The sequence below is a fragment of the Pavona decussata genome, unplaced genomic scaffold (genome assembly GCF_977016875.1).
Source record: "Pavona decussata unplaced genomic scaffold, jaPavDecu1.1 SCAFFOLD_269, whole genome shotgun sequence".
Taxonomy (NCBI): domain Eukaryota; kingdom Metazoa; phylum Cnidaria; class Anthozoa; order Scleractinia; family Agariciidae; genus Pavona; species Pavona decussata.
In genome coordinates, this window is record NW_028145671.1 from 644,637 (window position 1) to 651,075 (window position 6,439).

At 39.3% G+C, this 6,439-nt stretch overlaps 1 pseudogene; it reads left to right on the forward strand.

Annotated features, from left to right (window-relative positions):
- The first annotated feature begins 3,784 nt into the window (after window positions 1–3,784).
- Window positions 3,785–6,067, forward strand: LOC146455844 (uncharacterized; annotated as a pseudogene).
- The last annotated feature ends 372 nt before the right edge of the window (window positions 6,068–6,439 follow it).

The window sequence follows — 6,439 nt, forward strand, 5'->3', positions numbered from 1 at the left end:
CGGGCAGGTATGATGGCTCATATACCATGATCGCTAAGCCAATCAAATCTCTGGAATTGCATTATACAATGATCCAGTTTCAAGCTATCAGAAGAAAGTGCTGAAGAAGCAAATTAGATATACTGTCAACTAAGCCAAGACAAGAGAAAGGGAACGCTTCTGTCAGGGTATGATTTTGGGAAATCCACTACAAAGTTGTTTTCCAGAAAATCTGAGTATATTTCCAAAGCAGGTGAACAGGAGTATCGATGGTGTCATCTCAAAAAGAACAAAATTCCAAATGGTTTAGGCCTATCTCGGGAAGAAAGTCCGGTTTTTAGCTATCGTTCTTCAGTGTGAAGAAAATTAAACCGGAAGACACTTAGTTTTATTTCTACAGCTACTGTTCATACATTTTCGGTTTCCAAAAAGCGCTAGAATAGATCACGAGTTGTTCCTTTCAAGAACTGAGTTGATTTATTTCCCCCATTATAATTACTTCCCTTTTAAAGGGCGTTAACTGCAAACCATTTTCTGTAACCCCTTGATTTTCAACATTGCCGTATGCGTGTAGTATACTTAATTTAAATATGTTTCATAGCCTGGCATGTCTAAAGTGTTCCGCATTGAATGCTCCATTTTGGGAGTGAAAGAACCTTCTAACCTCAAATCATGCGTGCCAGCATCAACTGGTCTCATTTCAACACTTTGCCTTCGCTTGTGGCAAAGTTTCTTTAAAGCGTCTTTGAATATTGGCATCCTAAAGATGTACACGAATGGATTGACCACAGAATTTGCCAGGTGCAGAGCATTCACGGACCACAGCACAAGTTGAAGGAAACATCGTGGGCAGAACCCTCTTATAATGTACACAACAAAAGCTGGCAGCCAAAAGACAAGCGATACAGCGATTACTATGAACATTGTTTTTGAAAGTCGCAAGTTACGTTCCGCAGATCGGCTGTTGCTTCGACTAGTATCGTTGGGTGCTAGTTCAGCTGGTATGCTACGCAAATGAGTTCGTATTTTAAGATAACTTGCACAAATGACCAGTAGAGAAATCAAAAGGCAAATATTTGACGACAGTGAGATATCTCCTGTCCAACTCTGCGTAATACGTCGAGAATATGGCTAGTCCAGCCATGCACAAGCCAACCAACCATACAATAACGATGCGTAAATGTACACTCTCGTGCTTGTTGCACGATGTCGGAGTGGCCATAACACCGCATAAACCCGTTCCAGAGAAATAAGAGCAAGGAAAAACACCGATGTAGTTGACCCAAGAAGTTGAATTGCCGATGAAGGATTTCCAGGACTCTTTTTCTCTCTAAGTCCTGTCATCTTACGAATCTTCTCGGTCGAGAGGAATATGGGTTCTGTTAGTCCCACAAGCAATTGCAAGTCAGCGACTGCCAGATTGATCAGGAGAAAACAGGTTCGTTTTTGATAGAGTCTCTGCGTGCAGAAGACAAACATTGCGAACGAATTCCCAATGATGATAAATACTGACTCCAGTGCGTAGATACTGACGAATGTAACGATGGTTGAGCTTAGCATGTTTTGGCAAGTTGATACGACTTTAATCTTCTCAGTTTCCTTGAAAGGATCTTCCTCGTTCTCCCGCAGAAATTGACAGAAAGTGTCTTGTGTAAGACGTAAATCCAATAGCGACACAAGTTCAACGCTCGGTGTAATTCAGATAACATCTTTCGTTGATCTGCATAATTATAAAGTGAGAGAAACATATGTGCATATTCAAATTACGCTCGTTTAGTCATGTAAATCATTTTCGTTTAACCATATCAATGATTGAACTTTAAACTGATTCAAGTAAAACTAACGGAAAAGTGTCAAGACGTGGGGAAAAAAAAGGTATCATGAAATAAAGGAGCATTTGTGTCCTGTTTATATTTTGATGATATATATTTTTAATTTTTTATTTACATTTCATTTGCTAATATCACATTATTTGCTCGATATTGCACAACTTAGCAATGATCATATTAGTGATTGAAAACTAAAAAACCAAGAACGGCCAAATTAAAAATATTACCTAATCTTTATTTTTCTAAATTAAAAGTTCAGTTTAAATGAACTGTTGTAAGCGTTTGGCTGCATCAAATTATATGGTAGTCTTTGCCATGTATTTATGTCAGTTTTTGTACGTGGCGTGTAAACGGTTTGGCAGCCGTACTGTTTAAACAGAAAACTTACAGATCAATTTTCGTCGCTTTGTCTTCTGCGAAGGGTGACCGACTAAATATACAGATATAAATGCATGTTTGCAAAATTTCGAGACGCAACAAACATCACTAATGTTGATACTTTTTATGATACACATACTCAAGTTGTCATTGTCAATCTGAGATTTTCTTTTGTTTACACTGAACAGAACATCGAACATCAGAAAAATAACGACATGTTAATGAAGATGATTGAACCTTGTGAGAAAGAGAACGTTACAATAAAAGTTTCAGTTACTTTTAAATACCAAGATGACCCATACAGAACCATGTTTCTCTCTTCCAATTTTTTAGGATGTGCTTTGAGGTCTGTAAATTTGTTTGGAAGTGCTATGTCCACTTAGATAACAGCTTCTTTGCTCTGTTAAATCGATTGGAAGGTTTTGTTATTTTTTTCAAACTACTCCTTCACATAGTTCACCAGTGCACCACAGTTAAAATGGATGCACAAAACATATGGTCAGGAAATGGATTGGGCCAGCTTACTCAATTTCTTTCCAGGTATATTGAAAACATCGCTAAAAACGGTTTTGATAGATTTGATCATCCCTCGAGAAATTACTTTGTGCTTTCTTCTCGGTGATTCAAGAGCAATTTATGTTTAAACAACTAAGATAGTTCGTCAAATACTTTTGTCAGAAAAGGATCTCACTGCACGTGAGCTTTCTAGTTGCATAACACACGAAACACGTGTATTCGTAAACGAGCTCAATAAATCGGGTTTTTTTTACTAGGTTTGATTGATACTCTTATCGCTAATACGTATTATAAGTGCATGATTTTTTTTATTTTGGAGTAGGATTAGTTGCTCATGATCACTTGTCTGTAGTAGTGTTCGAATGTGTTTCGAGTCATTCAAAAGTTTTCATTCTGTTTTACACTTCTGCTCACTTGTACAAGCGATTTCGTCGTCATTAAATGGAAGTATCTTAGAATTACGGAGTCCAATTTTTGCCTAGAAGCATTGGGGACTTAACCAGCCTTAACTCACTCGCGCAATTTTGAAACATTTTGTTCTCCTAAACACTGTTAACTGTGAAAACCTTAATTTATGTTTGAAAAAAATGGACAACCACTTTGAGTTCAGTTTGTAACAAGTCATGTTTCGATCGATCAACAATCATCATCGGTTGTGAGTTCATTTACAGTTGTGTTGTAATTTATGTTGTTTTCGCTGTTCTCTGCGTGTCAAGGGCCGTGTGACTCGGTCAGTTGTTACCAAAAAATATCGCAGGCTCGAAAGCGACCTCGTTCCCAGAGCTTTTCCCTCGTAGATTGAGAACGAGGCTGGCTGGAAAGTTCCCTCGACTTTTCAATTCAACAACTAGATCGTGGAATCGCTGCTATTAATTCTTTAGAACTATAATTAGTAACCGTTTTATTTCGGAAGGGCGTTTAGAGCACAACCAGTCAGAATTTAAAAGGAATTCCTTACCGAAACCTTAGAGGTTGATATTTTTAACCAAAATTGTCTTTTAGTTTTCACCACTATTGTATTTTCGTAGCTGATTTCGTTTTTAGGCAAAGTCCTGAAATCACTAATTAGCCTCCCTCGCAAAGGCTATTCTGGCTCGTCACACAGTCTTTGGGGTGGACAGATTGTGTGATGAGCCAAAATATTGGGGAAGGCTAGAAATTAATGAGCCATGGCCCTTCTAAGATGGCAAAAGTAGCCTTTAAAATGTTAGCTGGAGAATATTAAAATCGCTGCTTTGCGGTGATCATTTCGCTTTTCTGAAACGCGCGGATGATCGAGTCAATTGTTGCTCATTGGGTGACTTGTTTATTTATCATGTGGTTGCCAACAGTCGACAGAAAACTGGTGAAGAGCTTTGTCCACGTCAGGTGTTTTTAAACTCCGTAGAAAGTGAAAAGTTCCTTGAAAATCAAAATGGCAAAGAAGGTAGACAAGGTTACGCCAGTTTTGAAGAGGTCTTTCTCAGAGAATGTTGAAAGTCTTTTAGCCAGTGATAAAGACCATGGATCTAACGTTCTGAAAGGCCTCTTTGCCATGTACAAAGACGGCAGATACACTGATGTTTGCTTAAAAATTGGCCAGCAACGAAAGGTACGCGCTCATCGTGCTGTCCTGGCGTCGTTCAGCCCGTATTTTGAAGCCCTTTTTGGAGTCAACTGGCAAGAAGGAATGAAAGAAGAGATTGAGATTCTTTGCTTAGACGACCACGCTGTCAGCGATTTGATAGAATTCGCGTATTCGGGCAATATTAACATCAACAAAGACAATGTACAAACTTTGCTCGAAGCGGCGGATTTTTTAGGGATCGAATTTGTCAAAAAATCCTGTGGAGATTTCCTGAAAGCTGGTGTCGATGATAAAACATGTTTAGGCATCTGGCAGCTGGCAGATGTGTTTGCGCTGGAAGAGCTGAACAACGCAGCTAAACAGCACGCCTTGCGACACTTTAAAATTGTTTGGAAGGAAGAGGAATTCTTGAGTCTTCCTGTTCCCCTTCTGACTGATCTGCTTTCAGATGAAGGACTTTGTGTTGTGATTGAAGACCTGATTCCATGTGTAGAAGAGAGAGAAAAGGTTGTGTTGCAGGCGTTGCTTCAGTATATTGAACACGATGAGGAGAATCGAAAAGATCTTCTTCCTCAGTTGTTGCCTCTTGTCAAACTTCCAACTTTATCAAAGTCGTATCTGGATGAGGTCAGTGCATCCAAGCTTTTACAAACCTGCTGTGAAGAAATACTGGAGAAAGCCAAAAAACTGAAAAAAGATCCCCCAGAGAAAGATTCAACTGACGAAAAATGGGCGGTACCAAGGGAGTTTGCTAAATATGTTATGACATGGGGGCGTTGCTTTGCCAATGGAGGGCAGGTACAACCCGAAATTGCACACTTCGTAGACAAAGATACATTTGAAGATTTAGAAAGTGACCATTATGTGACTGGAATGGAATTATGGATTCGACAATGGGGTGACCGATCTGTGCTTGGTGGCCTGAAGGTTTATTATAACGACGACAGCCCTATGATATTTGGTTACGGTGCTGGTGGTACCTACACTAACACAGCTCATGGCCAAATACATCACGAATTTCATTTGGAAGAGAATGAGAGGATCGTCAAAGTTGATGTACAGCATGGCTGGATGATTGATCGGCTGACATTTTACACTAACAAGAAAAATGAAGATGGCAAGCCCAAAAGTTATGGCCCATATGGAGGTCATGGAGGATCTTTCAGTTCAGAGTCCCCTCCTGCGTCTTATTGATTCCTAGCTGGAGTTGCTGGTGCACTTGTCCGTTCACGAGGTGAAGCAGGCATCACCCGGCTGCAATTTGCTTGGCGAAGCTATGTTCTTCCTGGAGATCCAGAACCGCTAAAAAATCGGTGCGGGGTGTTCAATGATTAAATGATGACGTTGATGACATTGATGATAATCATATGCTGACTATGATGACTAATAATAATAATGATGACTAATAATAATAATAATAACTTTATTTTAGTGTCAATCTTCTAGCTAGCCTATAATTGGCTTACTAATCCGTGACACTATCGTAAGACTTTGAAGATATTGTCGACTATGAACTTGCAGCCCAGCCATACATGTTTGAACAACTTGCCTGATGTACCTCGCTGTAAAGTTAATGTGCATGGTACGACGTTTTGATGGGCTAGTTTTAGTTTTTTTCTGTGCGTGTCCGCGATTTGTACTGTGAATTTGTGTATTTGTCATTAATTTCGGTTATTGTAATTATGAAAGTTATGAAATTTTCTCTCTAACTTCTTCATAGTAATGATCTATTTCCCATAAAGGTCATCTTTTCCACGACCTAAAGCAACCCTTTACAACAGCACTACTCACTTAGCTTATATATTCTCCTCCTCCACCTCCTCCCACCTTCCCCGCAACACACACACACACCCGACTCTCCTTGTCCAAAGCCACTACAGCCTTTCTAATACAGATTGATATGTTCCGATGCTTTAGCTGGAGATTTATTTACAGGAAGTTTTACAAAACGTAATTTTATTCCTCGAATTTACTACGTAGCGATTTATGGTTTTACGAAAATGCTGGCTAACCTTCTGTTTTCGTATTTTAACGGCGTGTTGTCCTATTGGAAAAGGAAAGAAATTAGTTTTGCAGTGTTACGAAATTTTAAGGTGACATTATGCCGAGAAAAACGTCAGATTTTGGTGAGTTACGAATAAATCCAAATTTCTGAGGCCACTAACGCCAA